Here is a 23,610-nt window from a genome sequence, read left to right on the forward strand (position 1 = left end):
GATTATAGAGAGTTAGAAGGAAATATGCATGTAAATAATTTCGAAAATAAAAGGCAGATAATTTCAACCAAGAAATTATAATTATTTTGGAAAAGATTTGGAGTATTGGCTCTGACACCATATTACGAAGTAATTGGAAAATGTTTGGTTGTTATTAATAGTGATCAAGAGATCAATTTATACAAGAGACTAAACGATGTTTCTTTAAGAAACAATCATAAAGAATGGAAACATTCTATTCTAGAAACAGAAAACTAAATATTAGAAACATTCTAATATTTACAAAAGATTACAATAGATAATCATTAGATGCTAAACAGAGATAATAGAAACTATCTATTATCATAATAAGAGCAATCATCGAGGAAAGCTCAGAAGTTCCCCACTGACTTTTTATCAACAATGTGAAGAATTATTCTCTGAAACGTAGCGAGAGCATTGCATAAACCGAAGGGCATCCGGTTATATGCATACACCTCGTCCTCCACCACAAATGTGGTTTTTAACTTATCTTCCTCTGCAATCGATATATGGTTATCTCTAGAGAAACCATCCATTAACGAATACATCTCATGTCTGGAAACTTCCTGAATTATTGTGTCTGTAAATGGAATAGGGAAGATATCCTCTATGGTGACAGCACTTAGGCATCTGAAGTCGACAAAAATTCTGATCTGGTTTGCATCCTCCTTTAATGATATTACCATGGGTGATACCCATTCACTTGTTTGTACTTTAAAGATGATCCCTGCCTCAAGCATGTGTTGAATTTCTTAATTTACCCTGGCTGCATAGTTTTTGTTCACCTTGTACGACCTTTTCCGTAAATTTACAACTCTAAGTACCAAGGGGATGCAATGCATGCACAACTCTAGAGGTATACCCCTTAAGGTCCTTGTGTGTCCAGGAAAACACGTCCTTATATTCCATGAATAGTAAAAATGTTGTGACTCTCAACACTAGATCTGAGTTGTCCCCAACCAATTTGTTGCACAAGTTTTCCTCATCCCCGAGGTTGGTAATTCGTATGGACGGTTCTTCATACTTGATTGGTCCTTCCACATCAAATTTGTGGGTTGGACTCTCATTCACGCAAACCTCTCCTTCTTTGTATTCCCCATACTCTGGCCATAACACATCCTTTTCCAACCATTGTTCTATCTCTTCCACCCTAACATGTAACTATGGAAGAGCTTGTAGTCTTCCATCTACCAATAGAAGAGTTTGTTCATCAAGCTTACGTCATCCTCTGAACATTCCTCTAGTTCTAGTACACCTTCCTTATTGGGTTCCATTCAGTTCCTACCTTCATCCATTCCGCCATCCTATTCGTCAGAGTCAGACTCTAAAGATGATGCAATTTCTTCACTTACCATCTATCTACGAAGGTCAATGACAAAATTTCTTCTACCACTTTCCATTGAGAGGGTATTCTTCTTCCAATTATCATTTACCTTTGTTGTAACTAACCATCCCCTACCCAAAATGGCATCATAGCCTTTCTTTTTAAGCAGGATCATGACAAAGTCCAACATGAACGGTTGTGTTTTGATCGTCACTTGTTGGGCCATTAGTCTCCCAAGGGATTTTATTCCCTGTTGGTCTGCACCCAACAAATTGAAGTTTGGGGGTCATAGAGTAGGCTTCCTGAGTTTCCTCATCTCCTCCGGAAGGATATTTACCCCTGACCCGTCGTCGACTATGGTGTCTGTAAGAATGGTTCCCAAAATGCCCATTTCGACAATTGTTGGGTGCTGGGCAATTCACCGCCAATAGCATAGGGTCCATTGTCGACCCACTCGGGAGGTATGCTTGTTGCACTATGTTGGGTTCAAAAGTGTTGCTAGGTTGTACGGTACAAGTAATTAATAATGTCATCCTTAATTGAGGCACAGTATGGTGGAGGTCATGAATGTTGACCAGTAGCTCCATTTGCTACATCTGTCATAGTATATTGTTTTTTGCTTCTGTCCACTTGCAAGTGCTTGCTCTCTCGTGTGTATCCTTTCTTACTTTCATGGATTTCTCTATTACTTCCTTTGCCTCTCATACTCGCTTCTTCTCGGTACGAGGATCAGGATAAACCGTTTGTTTCTTTTGGTTTTGGGTAACGGCAAATACCTTTTCTTCTTTGATGTTAAGGAGGTTTATGCCAAGCTTTAAATAGTTAGCATCTTCATGATCTCTAAGGCCGCGCTACTGACACAACTGTTGTGGTGTGTCACTCTTTTGGCAGTCTTGGGTGAAGTGGCCCCACTGGTTGCACACCCGACACTAGATCATCGATCATCCCTTCAAATTGTAATGTACTTGGATTATGTTATCTTTACCTCCTCTCCCTCCATGCCAGTTGTTTAGGAACTCATCGGATGATGCATTATTTCTATTGGTTAAGGTTGGTTGCCCAGGAGGTAGACTGTTATTCCTGTGTGAAGAGCACATGTTGGTTCCTTGTCTTCATATTGTATGGACATTCCTTAGTGGAATGATTCATCACTTGGTAGATGTAACAAAATGATTTCTTTGGACATGATCCCTTTGTGTCCCTACACTCCTTGCACTCTGTGCAACACATCACTCCATCATTTCGTCTACTACTCCCCTTCATCATTTTTTAATTCCCTCATCATTTGTTCCGTATCTTTCTTGAGAGCTTGCACCTTCTTATTGTATTCATCCTCACTACTTCTCTCTCCGGATGATTAATCACTTCCAAATGAGGACTTGCTTCTTTTCTTCGTTGATGTCTTATCTTCACTCTCGAGGTTCATGGCTCTGTCGTAAGCATCTACATACAACGTAGGTGGCATAATTTTCATTTTTTTCTTGAGGGAGGCATTTAATCCCTCAACAAACTATTTCATCTTTAATTCGTCAACCAACTAAGTTTCCATCTTCTCAAGCAATTCCTTAAGCCTTCAATTATAAGCTCTTACCATCTCTTTCTTTCCTATCTTTGAGCTATATATTTTTGCAATTGTTTCATTATCATCCCAAAGCAATCTGAATTCAATCTAGAATTTCTTCCTCAGATTGTCAAATGTATTTATCTTTGACTTGTCCATTTTAGAGTACCAATGAAAACTCCTAATAGGGTCGCTAGGAATTGTTGGACCCACTCATCTTTATTTGTAACTCTATTTTTCATCCACACAGTTTCACAGGTTCACCAGTGTCCCACGGGATCCTCCTTCATGTCGCCGATGAATTTCGGTAGTTTCTGTTTTTTAGACATGTTTCTACCTCCTCTGGTTGTTTGTCGGAACCGGTTTGATTGGAGCCTAACGGGTTGTTTTGACTATTGTTGCCTCCTATTGATTGTGTTCCCAAACTAGTTGGGTTGGATCTCGACAGGTTGTTTTGATCACTGTGCGATGTTCCTCCGACACTCCTTGCTCCCTTGGTGTCATCGACTTCCCTCGCCTCTTCTCCCCCTTCCCTCCAGCCTTCCCTTACCTCACTCCTAGGTGTAAAGGTTAGATTCCCTAATAGGCTCCTTGTCTTTTCTATTAAATCACTCTTGCCAACCTAACGGTGTCTACCATACTCCTAATGGTGTTCCTACCTTCTACACGTTTCCTCTTGGGCTTCTTCACCTCCAGCCCTACCCACTTAGTTCCCTTTGGCCGACCCTTCAGCAAGTGTCTTGAACTGTCTTCTACATTCCGCTTGTTGCCGTAGTGATAAGGCCTTCTAGATAGCCTCGCTTTCGTCTATTTGTTCTTTTCTACTTCTATCTTTTTTTAATAGGTTTGGCATGCATACTTTTCATTCATGGAATTGAAACAACACATAATTTAGACAAGGACACTTCTACTCATTCATTTTTCCGTATAATGTCGATCAATTGTATGACCTCATCATTACAAGTTTACAATGTCTTTTTTATTCTCCCTTCTCAAAAGTTTAAAAGTCATGGAATGGTCCTTCACCGGGTTCCATCATGTTCTTCCTCCAGGTGGTTATTCTCGACAAAACTTCGCAAGATCTGCTATCGACATTGTTCCTGCTCGATTTCTTCACTTCGATTCCTATGAGCAAGGGATGCTTGTGTTAACAGACAAGGTAGGTGGTGCAACAGCCTATTTGCAATGGGGCTTACGTTCAACATGTCCCACACAGTATCCTCAGCAACTTCTTCCCGTGCAGACTCCCTTTGTACAAAAGTCTCAATGGCTGCCCAAAATAGGAAGTTAAAAGTCTAGTCAGTGCATGTTCCCCTTCAAAAAGCTACGTAACTCCATATTCGTTGGTTATGATACTCTCGTTAATAGGTAATCTCATTTATCCATTGTATACCTTTGTCACTACCCAAATTCGGTCAGCAATAACGCCAAATGTTTACCATCACAAGTAAACTAGTTTCAATTCGTGCTACACAAGTAACGGAAAAGCATAACACTTAAGTAAATGCAACACAATGTTTTTGGAAACCAAATTATTGTTCCATTACTGGTTCTCTTCAACATCTCACCACAGCACAACTTAGACTCAAAACAACTATGATCTGATATGATATTATGATATCTTTTCTCATTCATGACAATCATACATATATTGTCTAGAGGGTTGCAACTCAACCATCGCAACATAATGCCTTTGGTAACTAACACTTCCTAACACAAAATTAGGTATTCCCGAAACATAGTTTACATGACAACAAAGGTTTTCATTAATCCCGGTTTGTCCATTCATATAGAGATGACCCCAATCCCAACACTGGCACATAACCATTCATATAGAGATGAGTGTCGTTCCTATAATAGCACTATGAGACTTGATCCATTAAGTCTTTATATTCATTTAATGAGCACAATATCAAATTTTGAATATTCATCTAGTTATTACTCTTTTTGGATTGATGATAATCTACTCATACACACACATATGTAAATATATTTATATAGCCAATCATGTATTAATTAACGCATCATATAATAATGTAAAGAAAACTTTGAATATATAAGATACCTTTATGATGCATTTGCCACCTTTTAGAGTTTCCTTGTTTTTGACATTGAATATATGCCAAGAGGTATGTAATTTTTCTCTTTTGTTTTCTTATTATATTTTCTTCTTTTGATATAATTCTCTTTCTTTGCCATTTGTCCTTCTGAAAAGTCAGAAACTTGCATAGTCACAATCCTTTAAAAAGTTACAACACATCATAATTATAATCCTATCCAAAAGTCACAACACTTCACAATGTGACATTTTGAAAGAGTCACAACCATTCATTATTACAACCCTTTTGAAGCGTCACATCCTTTCATCATTATAACCCTTTGAAAAAGTCACTCCCTTGTTTCCTTCTCATTCCTTTCTTCTTCCATTAATCCTCTTCAACTTCTCCTCTTCTCCCTTCCTCTTTAAAATGAAATCTCCTTCCTTTTACATATTAATTTGAAGGAGTCAAATCTCTTTGTTACATATCACTTGACTTTTCATTAATTTAGTTAATTTATATTATTCTATATTATATTATTTATGTGCTTTTTTTGTGTTTATTATAACATATTATTAAATTCTATTTAAAAAGCAGTGTTACACAGACACGGGGTGTGGCGGCTCAGGCGATGTCTGGACAAGATTCGAGTGTGGGAAAAAAAGGGACTCAGTTTGGGGACAACGAGGTTGCGGTGGCTAGGGGGTGGGCGGATTGGGGGAGCTTGCATAGTATACATATATGACTTAAAATGCTAATTATGAAATGATACTTCAATATAACATACCAAATATAGTTGAATATAGAAAATTGAAACCCAATTCACAAACCATAAGTTCAAACTTAAAACTTGAAACTTCATAATCAATGATTATTGAACTTAGTAACATTAAACATACTCATAGTAAGTTGTAACATTAATAACATTAAACATAATGATAAATGAAAAATACAAATCATACATAGTACAATGTAAGTCAACCATTGACTATTAAACAACAAAAATGGAAGATTCAAAATGCATTGTTCAAATATGATATATCATTAAAATGCTCATGATTACAATGAGCAGAGTAGAATGAAATAGTGAAATGAAATAATGTATCAAGGTCGTATTAGACTGAGTACAAACTACAAAATGTCAATAATGAGAATGTAAGGACGAGAGCTCTCTAATCATTCCCTAAACCAAAATCCTCATCACTAGAACTACTAGACTCCTCATGGGTAAGATTCTCCAAAGGAACACCGACTAGCCCTACATCGGCTTCTATTGCATCGTCATCCTCATCAATCTAAGATGGATCCTATGGATCTACATCCCATCGTGCTGCTAGGCTCTACTTGTACTCGCATGTCTTGCGATCTTTGATCCGCAAGAAACCATGCACAACAACAAACTTCTTTGCTCTCTTAGAGGTCAGTTTGATCCTCTTAATAGAGTGGATGAAACTATGGGTAGACCAGTTCCTCTTTGCAGCCAAGGAGCTAGAAACCTGAGATAACAAAGTTGAAAGTTACAAACAAATGTTCATTCAATTGTGAGATGATAAAACAATGAATCATAAATGATATATCAGTAAAGTAAAACTCTTAAAGTTAAGATTATAAAGGGGTGGAACTACAAAGCTGAGAAAGGAATCGGATGATTGGTGAGGTGATCTTTGACTTCTATGATCCATGACATTTCCACCACAAAATGGGATTATTCTGTGTCATAGTTTTGAGATCCACCTTTGCAATATTCGAGTATCCTACAAGTTACAAATTTACAACATAATATTAAAATAATTTATAAGTTATAAAGAACTTATAATTATAAAGAACTTAGAAAACTGAATCAAGAATTAAGAATTACCTGTAAGACTAGCGAATTCCGACCACCCAGTGCAAATCTCACTAGCAGTGTCACTATCATTCACTAGCAGTGTTACTATCATATATCTTGGCAATGCACTGAAAGAACCCAACCTTCACCTCATCATCCTAAAGTGGGGTGACTCTACCAGGCTTAGGCAAGTAACACTTCAAGTTCAATGCATAGGTAGCCATGTGCAAAGGAGTGTTCACCTTCTCCCACTTGCGGTGAATGATAGGCTGAATGTGCTCTGTATAGAATGCTCGAGTGGGCTCCCTCTCCCGCACAGCAGCCCTCATTTGCCCAAGTATGGAATCAATGCACTCATAAAACTCTCCAAGGTTAGTTATCTCCGCATCTCCATATCTAATCACCTGGAACACTAGGGTAATGATGGAGACTATATTTTGCATCACTCCAAAATTGATCACTCTTCATTATCTCCTTCACCCTTTTCCCCATCTATGTTCTGGACTCAAGCCATCGATTCCATTCTTGTATCATAACTTGGTCATTCTCTCCAAGAGATTGTAATATGAGGCATATCTGGTCTCAATTGGTTTGAGGAATTGCTTCTTTGCGAAGCCCCTAAAAAGTGCATGTGATGTATGGTGATCACAAATTAAAAATCTGCACCTCTCCCATCATTAACAACTTGTCTAATCCAGTCAATTTTCCCCATGTCTTTGAGTGCATTGTTCATGGCATGCATACAACACGGAGTCCACCAAATATGCCTATAGGCTGCCTCAACAAGCCTCCCTGCAACTTTGCACACGTGTGGCATCTGTCACAACTTAGACCACATTTTTTCCCAACCTCCTCAATGGCATCCCTAAGCACACGAAACTAAAAATTAGCATCTTTATGATGCCTTGAACAATCAACTATCCTCAAAAAGTAAGGGCCATCGGTGCATGTGACCATAATGTTGATGAGTGGATGAGCACTAATGTTTGTCCACCCATCCATGATAATGTTGAAGCTTGACTCAAGCTAACATGTCTTCATCTGCTCCATCAAGACCCCAACCCTGTCATAGGCCCTATCCAACACCGTGATCCCCAACTTGTAGTCACCTAGAGGCATATATGATGGCCGCCTGTCATTGGCCCTATCCTACATCGTGGCCCTCTGGTGATTGTTCTTATATCAATCCCAAGGTCACCTATATTATTGTAGCACTAATTCCTTTTTGTTAAGGATTAGTATTATTCATGAGTTTTTTAGTGGAGAAAGAGATAAAGAATGAGAGAACCACCCAATTTCGTCATTTTTAGTTAAGTCCTTGTTGAAGCCATCTACAATAAGAAGGGAGCCTCCCCTATTGCTAAGAGGAGAGAGAAATCTCATGAGACGTTGCCTAATGTTACATTTTTTTTAGTCGTGGTATCAGTAACTTACAAAAAATTTAGTCAACAGTATCAACAATGATAGCCTTGTCATAGCTCGTCACATTATATGTCTTCAAATCTTGTCCAACATCAATTAGCCCTTGATCCTAATTTCTCACCAATTGTTTTGATTAGGCATGTGTACCTAATTTCATTGTGGTGTCATCTACCAAGAACTCGGTGACATGTGAGTGATTCTAGCGATCATACATTTGGACCATTTTTTCTACCAAATTTTATCCAAAATGGGAACCATTGTTGCATTTATCTTCGCCCCAAACATTTACCATTTCAACAAAACATTGCCCCTTGTAGGGGGGACTGACATGTCTCTCTTTCACTTTCCTATAGAGGGACAATTGATTATATACTTGTAACGGATATTTTTATTCTCCATCCATCATTTGTTCCTATTTATTTCCATCTTGTTTGGCTTTTTTATGAGGAGTTTTGTCCCATTGGATTTTTTGCTTTCCTTTGTGTATGCCAACTTGTTGTCAACAAATACCTAATATGGCCTAGTGGTCTAGACGCATAATCATAATCATCATCATGCATCATTCACATTTGTTGACTACTCCCTAAGTTGCACTTGAGGAAAGGCATTGGCATGAATAAGGTGGTTTGCCTAACTCAATGTGATGTCCCCTATTTGAAATAGGATTGAGTAATAAATCACAATAATAAGTAAATGAACAAATGAAAATAATAAGTAAATGAACAAATGAAAATAATAATATAATGTGTTAGTATAATGATATTATTAATATAATAATAATTAAGAATATTGATAATAATATATTATTACCAATATAACAAGAGCTCTAGCAAAGCTAGTCCTTGTCTATTGTTTAAGACTAATACACTTAGATAATACATTTTACCATGGGTTGTGTTGGCTTTTGAATTAACAGCTTTTGAATAACCTAGTGATAAGAACACATACACCTAGGGGCAACTAATTCCCATGTTCAATGCACCTATTCAAACTCCAGGGCCAACTATAGGGTTATTTACTCTCCTCGTTCAGGCTCTACAAGACCTAGGTGGGTGGACCTCAAATTCATTATATGGTACCAGTATCAAGCATATAACTGAATCTATATAACAGATAAAAACCCCTAAATCTTCAATGCTTATGCAAACAATCATGGATATGAAATAGCTAATGACATAACACATGAATTCGATAAACTAAGGGTAACTCTTTTCAACTCTTTAACATAAAGGGAAAAGATATTTGATTAAAGATTTGAATCAGCATAACCCAGGTATGCAACAGCGAGGACATGTAATCTCCAAGCTGATCAGTCCCTTATCCATTGGGCATTAACTAAGTCAGAACACACACATGGATACCCAAATATACTCATATACTCAAATATCTAATCTATCCATTCACCTTGCAAACAGACATCTATCTTCGAAATGAAACTCATACTTATCAGATCCTCCCATGACCCCTGCAATTCTGTCAATGCCTATCAAGCAATTTACTTGAGCCCTTGACCCAACAGCAAAACATGCAATGGCATACAACTTCAAAGCCAAGTTGTAACTGGACAATATGCACCATATGCATATATCAACAAAAAATTACAAACCCATGAAGATGGAGACAAATTTCAAAATGAAACTTTCAATAAAGCTCCGTATTAAATTCCTTGAAATCAATACATCAAGTGTATGCAAAAACTCAGAGAATACACAACAAACGACTATATAACTAATGCTTAAATGAAAATACAACTGTTGTTCATAATAGAGAAAATACTGAGAACAGTGGTATCACAATCATGGAAAACCTTCAAACTAGAACCATCCTTGCGGTATCATAGTAATGAAAGGATTTTTAACAGAAAACTGGAACCAACTATGGTCTCACAGCAACTAGGGAGACTCTTGACCCAAAAACTGGAACCCTTTCCTCCTCAACTGGGAAATCCTTATATAGAGAAGGATTGCAACAAGCTACAAATGAGAGGACACATGTCAGAAACTAATTGGAAAACATAGACAAAGATATTTCTACAAAGTTACACTACAATCATTCTCTACATTCAGATAAAACAAAAGAAGTGGTTGCAAAGCTGGTAGTAGGTACTTATTGCAAGAGTCCTCAACTTAATTCGCTTTGTCTTCTACTACCTTTAATCATGAAATTCTTCAACTACCTCCGCCAGTATAGCCTTAATATCTGCAACTGCCTTCAAAATATTTACTTATTTCTTGGTGGTTGTTCCAGTGAATCTGATCTTATCTAATTTTCCACTGCCTTACTTTTCCTTGAAATCTGATTACCATCAAAACTGTGTTGCTTGTGCATTAACTCATCCCTCTGTTTGGTGCCGACTTGTGCCTTGTTTTGTTGAAAAACTGAAAATTGGTCTTTACAATATTACGATAACAACCACATTGCATAATCAAGCTTTGTCTTTTCTTATCTGATGACCATACGATAATTACCTTGCATAGCATCGAGTTTCATCATTTCAAGTCTTACGATCTCATGATTGCAGCACACTTCATTGCTTTGAAAACCCTTCATACTATCCTTACGATCTTACACTAGCAACTCATCTCCCCTTTTATCTTAGCTTTGGAAGCCTTAGCATTAATCTATATGATCATACGATTATTATTTAATCGTAACTTCGGAAGCTCATTAGTTAGCCTTTGCGATCTCACAATCACACTGCAATCGTAACATTGGGCTTTGTCTTTTCCAACCTTACGATCTCATGCCCGCAGTTAGCAAACCCTTATCGTAACATCTTGTCTCGCCTTCTTTTGCCTTACGATCACACGATCGTAGTCAACTTGCTTCTGTCATAACTTTAGAAATCACCTTAACCATTGTTTAAAACCCCCGACCACATGATGATCTGTTTGCCTTTCTTCATCATAGCATTGCCAGCTTTAACTTTTAACATCACGATCTTACGACCAGCACTGCTTTGTATCTTTGTAAATCTCTTGACTTGCCCTTTGCGATCTCACAATCATAGCCTTTTGTATGGTCGAAAACCTCCCTTTTCGCCATTATGATCTCATGATCACACGAGCATATGACTATACGATCTCACCAAGAAGCGTAGCATCTCAACATTGAAATTGGAGGCCTGCGATCTTACGAAATCTTTCGTACCATCATAGCAATGCATCTTTCTTCTTACAATCCTACGATGAGCATAAGATCGTAACTCCATTTCTCCTATTTTGCACTCGAGTCAAAACCAAGCTTCAGTAGCCTGCCATGTGGCATCTTTTGATTTGCTATATCCGCCACCCTTTCACTTGCTCCGTGTAATGACTACATGCCATAAGACACATGTCGGCCTGTCATGATGTCACTATAACTAAAGATCGAGCAACTTTTCACAACATAGCAACAACCATAGATTCTCCTTAAGATCAACAACTCACATAAAATAGCAACTCTGCGATCTTTGTCAGTACTTTTAACCAATCAGAAATTGCCTCTATGCCAACTCACTCTAACATCGAACTGCCACATCATCAGGTTCATCCACATGGCGGCTTCTCGCATCTTCACAAGCTTAACTCGTGACCACACTCTAACTCAAGCAACCCTGCGACTAAGTCTCTTTCACTCCGTCAGAACTCATTTCATTGATCATGAGTTAACTGCTGCAACCCAGCGATATAAGCCTTTTTGCTCAGTTGCAACTCATTTTCAGACTACACATTATATGCTATGACCCAGCAATGCAGTCAAATCTAACACTTTCACACTGTTGCGGCCTTTAGCCTTAACCGCAAGCTCATCCCTGGAATGTTGCGATCAAACGTCATTTTGACCATTTTCTCTGCCTTCGTTGCTATGCAACTTAAACTTTCTCAACTGTCCAACCTCCTACGACCTTGCGATGAGGATTTGGACTCAACCATTTCATGTTTTTATAGCATCGCACCTAGAATACTTAACTTTGTTCTTAACCTTGCGAAGGCGCGATCATAAACTTTCGCAGCCTCACCACCTTAACCTAAGTTTTCTTTCAACCACCTACGAAACTGTAATGAGTTAAAATTTAGCTGCATGGCCTCCTTTTCTTTTGTTCGCTGCTTCCCTGTGGTTTGGAGCCTAACCTTTTTCATGCTTGCAATGTTGCGCTAGCTGCTATTCTTAACTTTTCTTCATTGTTCGTAACATCGCCACTTGATCTCTTAATTGTTTTTGAAACCATGCAAAGCTGGGCTCAACATTTTCCTTAACATTTTCATTGTCTCGCAACATCGCAGCCTAATATTCTAACTATCCAGTCAGCCCTGCGACCATGCGATCTCCTTATTTTCTTCGTTCGCTGCTTTGCAACATAAACCACACAGTTTGCTATAACTGTTGTGAAGCTATGCAGACCTAAAGATGACAGTTTCGCTCCTTCGCACACATCAACATGGTTAGCAGTTAAAAAGAAGCGAAGTTGTGCTTGGGAGCTTTTCACAAGGTCGCAACTTAAGATATAAAGAAGAGCATGAAAAATGAAAAGATAATGGGCTTAAAACTTGCGGATATAAACTATTAAGCATGATTTTTTTATGTATCCCCATTACATGTCAACTTATGAATATTTCAACAAAATACATGACATCACTAGTGCTAGGGTTTTGTTCATAGGATGGACAAATATTCTCAGAAACCCTAAGCAATCTTTAACACAGTTCTTCCTGATTTTTACAAGATTTCACAAATTTTTGATGGGTGAAAAATCAGGCCAACAAGTTGTATGCTTGGCTGAAGGTTGTATACTTGTTGATATATGTACCCAAACTTTTATATTGTTATAATAAAGTGGTTTCAATAATCTAAACGACAATTAGTGACTTGGGATTATATTTATATACAAGATTCTAGATGTTCCATTTGAAATCTTATAAGATTTTAGATGTTCAATTTATAATCTTATAATGTATAATTTGACAATTTCTAAGCATTTTTTTTTTTAAATTAATACATAAAAATAAAGATAATATTTCTACAATCAACAATAGAAAAATATAAAATCATTTCTAAATTTAACTATGTAATAATTATGGACAATACCATTTTTTATTGCTACACTTCACCATTCAATTAATAATAATAAAATATTAACAATAAATAAATTACTGAACCAAAACAAATAAATAAGACTTATAACAAAGTCATCACAAACATTAAAAATTCTCTAATCAAACAAAAATCCACATAAATAATTTTGTTGCTCTCATAAGATAGATGCTTTCAGCAACCAAAAGAGTAAAACACATGATTTAAAGATATGGGGACCCACTGGATCCAAGTGAAAAGGTAGTAAAATGATATAAAATAAATAAATATCATAATACAAGTATTTGATGGCACCGGTAGTTTCTCATCCTGTTTCAGCGTGTAATTAAATTGACTAATTCTTATTTGTCCCTTCTAAATATGCTTTGGAGTTAGAGACCCGGACCATATATATTATTATTAATTTATTTATAGGCAAACATTATATCAATTTAAATGCTTAAGTAAATATTAGCATTGCTGTCACATCGGTGGCACTCCATATGATCTGATTGTACTTTTTTCTTCCTATTTTTGTATTCAAAAATAAAAATTACCCCCAGCAAAAATGCTTCCAACCGATAAGAAAAAAAAATTAAATCACGCAAAATGATTTTAAAAATATTACCACCAAAACTTTAGAATTTGGAATTCTATTTGTCATATCAACTAATTACAAGGGTCTAATGAAAACATTAGTATAGGCAGGGACTATAACAAAGATATAAAGGTTAATTAATTAAAAAGTTAACAAATAAATATAATTAATTCTTAATACTAATAATATAAATCAAATATGTTGTATGAATATAGATTCTTATGATGTCTAAATAGAATCAAACAAAGTATATTAATTAATATAAAGGCAGCGATCATAGTTTATGAATAGTAAGAGCCGCATGGATTCATAGTATCGTTCTTACACTTTTCCAAGTCCATGTAAGAATAAAACCAGTGTTTTATGAAGAGTGTCATTATCACTAAAGGAAGGCCAATGTGGATAGAGTATGATTTTCAGTCAAAATCCAGATGGGACAAATCTTCAATGGAAATCGATTTTGGGAAGTTATCATCGTCAATGGATGCTAATAAACAATTAATTATGAAAAAAAGTTGATAAAAAAAAAATTAATATCAGTATCACTAAGTCCTCTGTCGAAGGGTACAAGACATGTCTTTTGTAGCACTCTTCAATCAGGGAAAAGGATATATATATATATATATATATATACACCTTGATTACAAGCGGGAGCATCACATACCGATTTCACATATTTAATCAGAAAAGGAGATAAGGCGCCAATCAAGGAAATAAACAATCAAAAATAAAACACATACACCATATCAAGGAAGATAACAGAGGGAGATCGAAGGTGAACCAAATAAAAGTTTGTAATATATTGTGAAGGAAAGATTATAGACACTTAATGACAGTCTTAAGATCAGTTCATAGAAGATACTACATCCGATTCAGAAATGACTTTATAGCAAACATTGCTTATACATCAATACCTTAACCTTTAGCAGCTTTGGGCTCTGATAACTAGAATATTTAGTGCACACATCCAAGAAGAATCATTTCTAGGAAAAAAATCTGACTTATACCCAAGAAGAGTTGACCAACAAACTCAGACCAGATGACAAATCAGCTTGAGGCCAATATAAGAGGCATAATTACGAAGGAAAGTGATGTTACGTATTTCAACATATTATATTCAATCATATTTACCATTCATACCCAACAAAGGGGTTGATTATAAATATTATAGAAAGGAGGCTATTGCAGTTTGAATCATAAGAACATAGACAAATGCTTAAGAAATCTCCTAGAGGAATGTTACAGCAGTATCAAGGCATTGTGAATTGATGGTTACATTTCATAGTCCCAATTAGGGGACATTACACTAGTTCACTAGTCAGTCCTATTCACATGTTTACCTAGGTGCTAGGAATATTTTTTAAATTCTTAATTCTCAATTAGAACTTATCTTTTGGCATTTAATTCTTGACTCATAAGCATTTAATAATTGTCAACTTAGTTGTAACATTGTATAGGATTAAGACACGTCACAATATTTTCTAATCCTATTTATCAACCTTGCCTATATAAGCAAGGCATTATATGTACAGTTTGTGAAGTCATTGTAATCAGTTATAACTATTAGAATATTCTAATATTTCTTTATTGTTCATCTTAATTAGTCTTTAGTTTTATAAGTAGTTTCTATTTTCATTTCTAGTTCACAACTGGTTCTTTTAGAAACATCGTCTTTGTAAATCTATATAAAAAGTTTTCATCTACTTTGTTTCATACAACTACAACGACGTCGATATACCAAAAAATGGTATCAGAGAAGGTTGATGGGATTTCATAAAATATGGCAAATGTTTTAAGAAAAATTCGAGTCTCTTTTTATCTAAAATTTTTTCCTAATATTTTTTTGATTTTTTGAAACAAAAATTGTTAGGTGTATTTTATGAGATTCATGATTTGCCTTCGAAGACTTTTGCTGAAAAACGCAAGCCTGGTCAAGATTTTAACTACGCAATTTCTTGGTTTGGGCAAAAGTCTCTAATTTTGAAGGTTGCATGTATTTGGATGTGAGTTGCATGTCCTTGCATGTTGCTTGCATGTGCATTTTGTTACTTGCATGTACTTGCATGTGTTGGTTTACTCTATAAAGCCTTGTGTTTTGCCACATGATGGTTTCTTAGATGGATTTTCATAATTTTTTACCTTAAAAAAAAATCTTATGAGTTTTCATAATTCTTTCCCTTCAAGAAAAATCTAATGGGTTTTAATAATTTTTTCCATTAAAAATTTGTAATGGATTTTCATAATTTTTTCCCTTAAAACAATCTCTTTTGTGTTTATAATTTTTTCCTCAAAAATTATCTATCAATTTTCACCGATTTTCCTCAAAACTGAAGCATTGTATTCTTTGATTTGTGTCTTAGATTCTATTACTTGGTTTTGATCAATTTTTCACCTCAAAATTCATGTCCAGTTTTTTGTATTTTTCTCCTAAAAAATTGTGGCTTTTTGCAATTTGTTTTGGAGCATCATACTCATCTGCGTAGTTTAGAGGGTTTGCCGAGTTTTCCTCAAAATCATGCTAGCTATTCTCAATATTTGTCTCTATCTCCAAGGAAGTGCAGCTTCATTCCCCAACATCAGGTTGGATTTTTGTGATGATTTTAGATCAGATATTTTGTTGATTCTGGGAAGATTAGTGGCAGACTCATCTCAGTGGTTGGCTTTTGTCTCTTTTTGCAAAGCTTTTTAAAGAAAAGGGCACCCTACTCTATTGTTTTTTAGACAGTTTTTACTTCTTGGTCATTAACATTTTGCAAATCCAAGGAGGACCTCAGCAGTAGCAAAATATTTTGAAGAACTTGTGACCAAAAGACAAAATTTAGACAATGACCATTAAGGGAGCGTATTAGAATATTATAATATTATAATATTTCTTTAATGGTCATCTTAGTTAGTCTTTAGTTTATTTAGTAGTTTCTATTTTCGTTTTTAGTATACAATTGTTTCTTTTAAGAATATTATCTTTGTAACTATATAATATAATCATAGTTACAACGCCCTAGGGGACGGGGGAACGAGGGCACAAGTTTCTAGGACGAGGGGATAGAGGGGTCCTAATCTGGGGATGGCAAGGGGACCAAGGGAGTTGTGCATACCATACATATGGTACTTAAAATGCTAGTTATGAAAATATGTATTGCATATTACGATAATAGATGGTTTCTATTATCTCTATTTAGTATCTATTGGTTATCTATTGTAATCTCGTGTAAATATTAAAATGTTTCTAATATTTAGTTTTGTGTTTCTAGAATAGAATGTTTCTATTCTTTATGATTGTTTCCTACAAAACATCGTTTAATCTCTTCTATAAATTGACCTCTCGGTCTTTGTTAATAGCAAGAAAATATTTTCCAATTACTTCATAATATGGTATCATTGCCAATACTCTAAATTATTTCAAAAATAATTATAATTTCTTGGTTGAAATTATCTGCCTTTTATTTTCGAAATTATTTACATGCATATTTGCTCCAACTCTCTCTGTAATCCAACTAGGGTTTCCATTCTGAGAGATTAGAATCCACCAACTTCTGGTTTGGTTTTGCAACCCATTTTTGTCCAGATCCATCTATTTTTTCTGCACATTTTTGCCATTTTTTGTGGTTTTTGTGTTGTAAGGCTTATTTTGTTCAAAACCCTAATTTTCGGGTTTGGAAAAAATTTGATTCCAAATTCTTGTTGGGTTTTTCGAAAGCTCAACTGGGTTGTCATCAGATTTTTATGGGTGCCTTGATTTTTGTGCCTCAATTTTTAAGCCAGCCAATCCAAAAACCGACTACATATTCTTTCTGGATTTTTCGAGCTCTCTTCTAGGTCGCCCTTCAGTTTTTCTGAGTCTCTCCTTTTTGAGGGTTACATGTACTTGCATGTTTGTTGCACGTACTTGCATGTTGTTTGGATGTGTTGCTTTACCATGCAAAGTCTCGTGTTTTGCCTTAAAAATTCTAGTGGTTTTTCATAATTTTCTCCCTCACAAAAAAAAATTATGATGGGTTTAATAAATTTTTCTCTAAAAAAATTTGTTTGAGTTTCTAAAAATTTTCCTTTATAATTTTATGACTCTGTAATTCGCAAAGTTGTGTGGGATTCCTTTGTGGGTTTGTAATTTTTTCCTAAGAAATTATATGTTGGATTTTACTGCTTTTCCTTAAAAATGAAACTTTGTATTGTCAGGTTTTGGTTGATTTTTCACCTCAAAATTCATGTTGGATTTTGATTGATTTTTTACCTCAAAAATCATGTTAGGTTTTGATTTATTTTTCACCTCAAAAAAGATATTGGGTTTTGATTGATTTTCCACCTCAAAAATCATGTTGGGTTTTGATTGATTTTTCACCTCAAAAATCATGGCTTTTTGCGGTTTTCTTTAGAGCATTATGCTCATCTGCAAAGTTTTGGAGCATTATCCAAAGTACCATCAGCAATCTTCTCAGCAGACATGATCTGCTCCAGATTCAAAAGGCTCCCGAAAGAAAAACATCCAATGCAACTATTGCTACAAGTTTGGGCACATAAAAGTTGAATGTCGAAAGCGCTTAGCTGCCCTATCTAAGCAATCTAGTTCGTGGCCCACAACAAATAGTGCAGAGCACCTTGAGCAAACAAAATCTGCCTTTACGTTTTTTGACAGCCTCATGCTCTAGATAGATTAACCATTAAGGGAGGGTATTTCGATAATAGATAGTTTCTAATATCTCTATTTAGTATCTAATGGTTATCTATTGCAACCTCATGTAAATATTAGCATGTTTTTAATATTTAGTTTTATGTTTCTAGAATAGAATGTTTTTGTTCTTTGCGACTATTTCCTATGGAAACATTGTTCAATCTCTTGTATAAATTGACCTCTCGGTCTTTATTAATAACAAGCAAATATTTTCCAATTATTTTGTAATATTGCAGTATAATATATAAAGATGTAAAAGAGTAAATACTTGAACATTGCATTGAATTGGAACATCGAACATTGAACATAAATAGTCAAATCATCAAATAGTTAACACAGGACATTCCCCCATCGTCAACGAAGATGGTGGAATCTGGTGGCGTCATTGGGCATCGGGGAAAGGAGTCCCCACGTCCTTGGTGCGTCCCCGTCCTCAATGCGTGGGACAAAAACGGGGGGATGCGTCCCCATCCTCGGTGTGTTCATCGCATTTGTTTAATACAACTACAATAACATCAATCTACCAGAATAATAACCACTATTATGAAAAAAATTCCAAATTGCAACTTTCATAAATTTGACTTGTAGACATTTTGTTCAACATTGTGCATGAAATATTTGAGAAAGTAGTTTTGAACACAACGCTTAGAACAGTCATAACAACCATAATTTTACCACACAATCATTACAATTTTTTTCATTTTCATATATTCTATCAAACACTAGGCAATCCTTCTAGTAAACCAAAAATGTTCACATTGAATAATGAAGTCACTATTATAAATTTATGATATCCAAATTTGTATGCTCACTAAGATATATAAATAAATTTCAAGAGCATTAACAAAATTAAAATTTCTTGTTTTTGGATGTGTATGCCACAATTTAAACACTTTGTTGGTGAAACGGTGACCAAGGATCAAACACCTGCTGGGCCACTTTGCTAGCATGCCTTGTGCCTTTGCTGGGTCATTGAGCTCACAGGTTTGAAAAACTGAAGAGTGGGGAAGAGGTTCCACATTTGTAGCCTCACCAGTTCATAGCTTTGGGTCAAAAGCATTTCACATGAAGGCAGAGGACGAGTCATGTCAGCATCACAAATCACATTAAAAGTTTACAAGTCATTAATTTTGGAAAAAAATGACTTTTATACTATTTCAATTTCCAGCTTGCAGGTTAAGTAGACGTCAAGTGGGCCTACATAGAAAGCTGCAGAAAAATCTTCCAATTATTTTCCCAAAAGATGTCATAGGACTTTAGAGTCCTAAATGAACCTAATTACATTTCAACAAGCACTGCAATGTTTTCAAAATGACAAGTCAAATTCTTTTGAGTGTAACATTTATCAAACACTGCCCACATTAAAGCTGCTGCCTTTTAAAATGTATTTCCAACTTTTCTTCAACCTCCTACAACAATGTCTCTTTAAAAAAGAGGCTGGAAATTTTAAGAATATTTTATTGAGTTTAGGATTCTTCCAAAAGAGTGTTACGGTTCATCGTGTGGAGTCCTATTTTCATGTAACCAAGAGAACACATACAAGAGAAAGGGGACAGCAAAGGGTAAGACCTTCGTTATTGTTTCACAACCAAATTCTTGGTCACTAACTCAGTTGCTTCACACCATATTGTTTCTTGAAAAGATGAATTAAACTCTTTAGAGCCATGTTCAATGCCTACTGTACTAATTGATGATGAAACCCCTATTGAAGTGCATGGGAGAAGGTTTATTTATGTGGTTTAAGGAACATTTAAGAATATCTTTTGTGTAACATCTTTACGCGCTATTCTACTATCTATTTATCGGAACACACACATAGGTTCTTGTTGGCAGTGGACCAGCGTCCCTTGCAGGGTTCATGACATGGCTTAACTACCTCCTATGGATTCTATAAGTCTAGTGGTTGTATCAGGCATTGACAAGTCAATCTTTTGATGCAACGGCAACCCTAGCTTGTAACAAGTGGTATCAAAGCTTGGTCACAAGTTCAAATCCACGCAGGTTGCAACGAGTGACATTGGGAGGGGGATTGTTGGGAGTGGTCCAGCATCCCTCGCGAGGTTCATGACATGGCTTAACTGCCTCCTATGGATTCTATAAGTCTAGTGGTTGTATCAGGCATTGATAAGTCGATCTTTTGGTGCAATGGCAACCCTAGCTTGTAACAATTCTAGCATTCAAGATGAGTTCACACCGTATACAAAAGTAAACAATAAAATGCATAGTGGGTCTACTATTGTTATGAGAAAAGTGTAGTAGAGGATAAAGTAATATTGTACTTGGCGCTTGTTAAAGCTTGAGCAGCTGGATACTTGGGAGGTGAGGGAATGCGTCGGCTGGTTTTCCCAACCAACCGACCCTTCTACAAGTACTTGGAATATTGTCAATGCACTCATGATGTTTTGGTATGAATAAAGTAAATCATTTCCTCACGAATTTGGTATTGTGGTATTAAGTTACAATCTATGTTTTGCTTTGTATACATATCTTTATTATTCTGTGAACTTGAGTAGTATTGTCATTCTACATTTTGGCGTCGTTGTCGGGGAACGAACCCGAGTCACCCGCATGACAGGTGGGAATACTCACCACTATACTATAACAATTTTTCAGATTAGCTTTTCACTAACCCGGATTATATCAATTTTTCACTTTATTTTTTACTCTTTTGACAATCTTACTCACTTTTGTGGCATCAACAATTTGGCAAGTTGAACTACCATTACTTGCAACAGCTCAGTCCAAAAAACATGTTTCAAGGTTGCCTTATATTTGATTCACTAATGGAGCTTGCCAAGGATACATTCTTGGTAACCATCTTGAGGAGATATACAATAAAAATCAAAGCATGGAGAGCAACTATTGGAGTTGGTAAGACCATTTCCTCAATCATCTTTCGAAAAGGATAGATATGTCTTGATATTTATTGATGAATTTCTACACACACACAGGGTTAGCTTTCTCAAACAAAACTCTAAGTTCTTGAAGAATTTTCTAGATTTCAAAGATTTTGAAAAGAAACAATATAGGAAATTAATCAAGGTTTTGCATACAAATAATGGGGATGACTATGTTAACAATCAATTTGAACAGTTTTGTACTTCAAAAGGTATCAACATGGAGCACATTGTTTCATATAGTCCTCAACAAAATGGTGTCACAAAATGAAAGAAAAGATCCTTGAAGAAGATGGCCAATTCATAATTGTATGGTTCGCTCCAAATGTTTGGTAACTCAGTATTTGGCAGAGGCCATAAATGCGTTTGTTATATCTAGAACTGATTTTCTCACAAAGTTATGAGATGGTAGCTCCTTTTCAAGCTTGGACTGGTTGGAAACCCACAATTAAGAACTTTATAGAGTGTTTGGTTCTCTTGCACAGACTCACATTTGAGCTGAAAAATGCAAGGCTATGGATCCACAAAGCAAACCTTCATATTTGTTAGATATCTAGATGATGTCAAAGGCTATAGACTTCATCTCACAGCTCATGAGCTATTCATTGAGAAGAGTGTTTGATTTGAGGAAAGTCCTTCTAGTTCTTCGCATAACACTTCTCCATCCACCGTTACATTAAAAACTTTGCATGATGATGACAGTTCTTCAAAAAATCTTAATTCTCCTAATCTTGGTGAGGAGTCTTCTTCCTCCACTTTAGATGGCAACAATAACAATGAGGATTCACAATCCTCTCCTAGTCATCATTTAGAGGTTGATGATTCTCCTCCAAACTCTATAGTATGAATACCTCTTTGGGCTAGACAAATGTCAGATTCAGCGAGTGGTTGGGTTGGTTATACATCATATACTAGAAGAACAAGGTCACGATTTCATAAGGCTCCACATCTCTTCATTGCTTCTGCTTCTGATGCAGACTCTTTTTGAGAAGCTTCACATATATTTGAGTGGGATGTTGCAATGCAGGAACAGTTCAATTCCTTGGGAAGAAATCACACATGGGATCTTGTCCCTCTTCTTAAGGGAATAAAACTTGTTTGATACAAGTGGACCTATCAAGCTAAATTTGTAGCAAATGGGTCTACTAATAAGCTGAAGGCTCGCTTGGTAGCCAAAGGATCCTCCCAGGTTTCTTGCATTGACTACTCTACGACTTTTGCACCAATTGCTAATATAAATTCCATCCGACCTGTACTAGTTATAGTTGCAGCACATTGTTGGGACATTCATCACATGGATGTAAAGAGTGTTTTTCTTCGTGGTGACCTTCGAGAGGAAATCTACATGGAGGATTCCTCACTTGTGTGTCAACTTCAGAAGTCTCTTTATGGTCTCAAGAGGTTCCTCAAGCTTGGTATGCCGAGATGGATTCCTTCTAACAATTGGTTTCACTCAATGCCATTCTGATTTTGAAGTATACACGTTGCAACAAGATAAAACTCATGTTCTGGTTCTCTATGTTGAATCTTGATGACTTATTGATCATTAGGATTCACTCATCCACTGGCAAAGCAATGAAATCTGCTCAACATCATAGATTTTTTATGTCAAACTTGGGTATTTTGCATTACTTCTTGGGAATTGAGATTATTCGGTTATCTTTCAGTATCTTCCTTAGACAACCCAAGCATGTACTTGATATGCTCTCCAAATTTCACATGGCTAAATAAAAGCCTGCACTAACTCCATTATTGTCAGGGATCAAACTTGAGGCTAAGTGCTCTTAACCCTTGATGGCACTTTGTATTCAAATCCCTTTGGGAGTCTCATCTACTTAACATCTTAGTGATTTGGAGCTTCTCAATAAGATCTAAACTCCATGACATGACAGTCAGCAAATTGTATATACTGTTAACTGGCTCAGGGGAAGTTTATAGTTGGCTTAGCAACTCTTGGAACCTTGATTGGTCTGATTCCAATTGTTCTAGTAGACTCATTGACATCTGGCATAACTCTGTTGAACCAAATAAAACTTGTTTTTTATGGTATTCTGTACTTTAAAATCTTACAATTGGACATGTTTTAAATTCTTGTGGTATATTTGCTGGACTTGTGATGTTTTTGCAGTCTCTGAAACTTTTAAACATCTCTTGTTTGACTGTAAATATGCAAATGAAATTTGGTCTCTCTTTTTTGGT

The 23,610-nt window shown here is 35.9% G+C and overlaps 1 protein-coding gene across 1 annotated transcript in view; it reads right to left on the reverse strand.

The window, feature by feature from the left end:
• The window catches only part of LOC149529561 (S-adenosyl-L-methionine-dependent methyltransferases superfamily protein), a 154,689-nt gene that overhangs the window by 129,689 nt on the left and 1,390 nt on the right, over nucleotides 1-23,610 (reverse strand). The gene's annotated exons all lie outside the window — the stretch shown is intronic.

The sequence above is a fragment of the Cupressus sempervirens genome, chromosome 11 (genome assembly GCF_028749045.1).
Source record: "Cupressus sempervirens isolate cs-2001-9-10 chromosome 11, ASM2874904v1, whole genome shotgun sequence".
Taxonomy (NCBI): Eukaryota; Viridiplantae; Streptophyta; class Pinopsida; order Cupressales; family Cupressaceae; genus Cupressus; species Cupressus sempervirens.